This window comes from Miniopterus schreibersii, assembly GCF_964146895.1.
Source record: "Miniopterus schreibersii genome assembly, chromosome: 1".
NCBI lineage: Eukaryota > Metazoa > Chordata > Mammalia > Chiroptera > Miniopteridae > Miniopterus > Miniopterus schreibersii.
This window is the reverse complement of record NC_138101.1, coordinates 174,168,785-174,169,102: the sequence shown is the minus strand read 5'-3', so window position 1 is coordinate 174,169,102 and position 318 is coordinate 174,168,785.

The following is a 318-nucleotide window of genomic DNA, read 5'->3' as shown; positions in this document are numbered from 1 at the left end:
CAGCACAAAAGAATACATATCGTGTGGTTCCATTTACATCAAATGTCCTGAATAGATCTATAAAGCAAGAATGTACATTCTTGGTTGCCTAGGGCTGGGAGGTGAGGGAGGAGGAAAGGGAAGTTGGTGGAAATATTGGAAAAGGGTATGGGACTTGGGGGTGATGAAAATATTCTAAAATTGTACGTATGGTTGCACAACTCTGAATATATTAAATATTCAGTGAATTGTACACTTCAAATAGATGGGTTTATGATATATGAATTATATCTGAATAAAGCTATTACAAAAAAAAGATACACCAATTATGAACCTAAA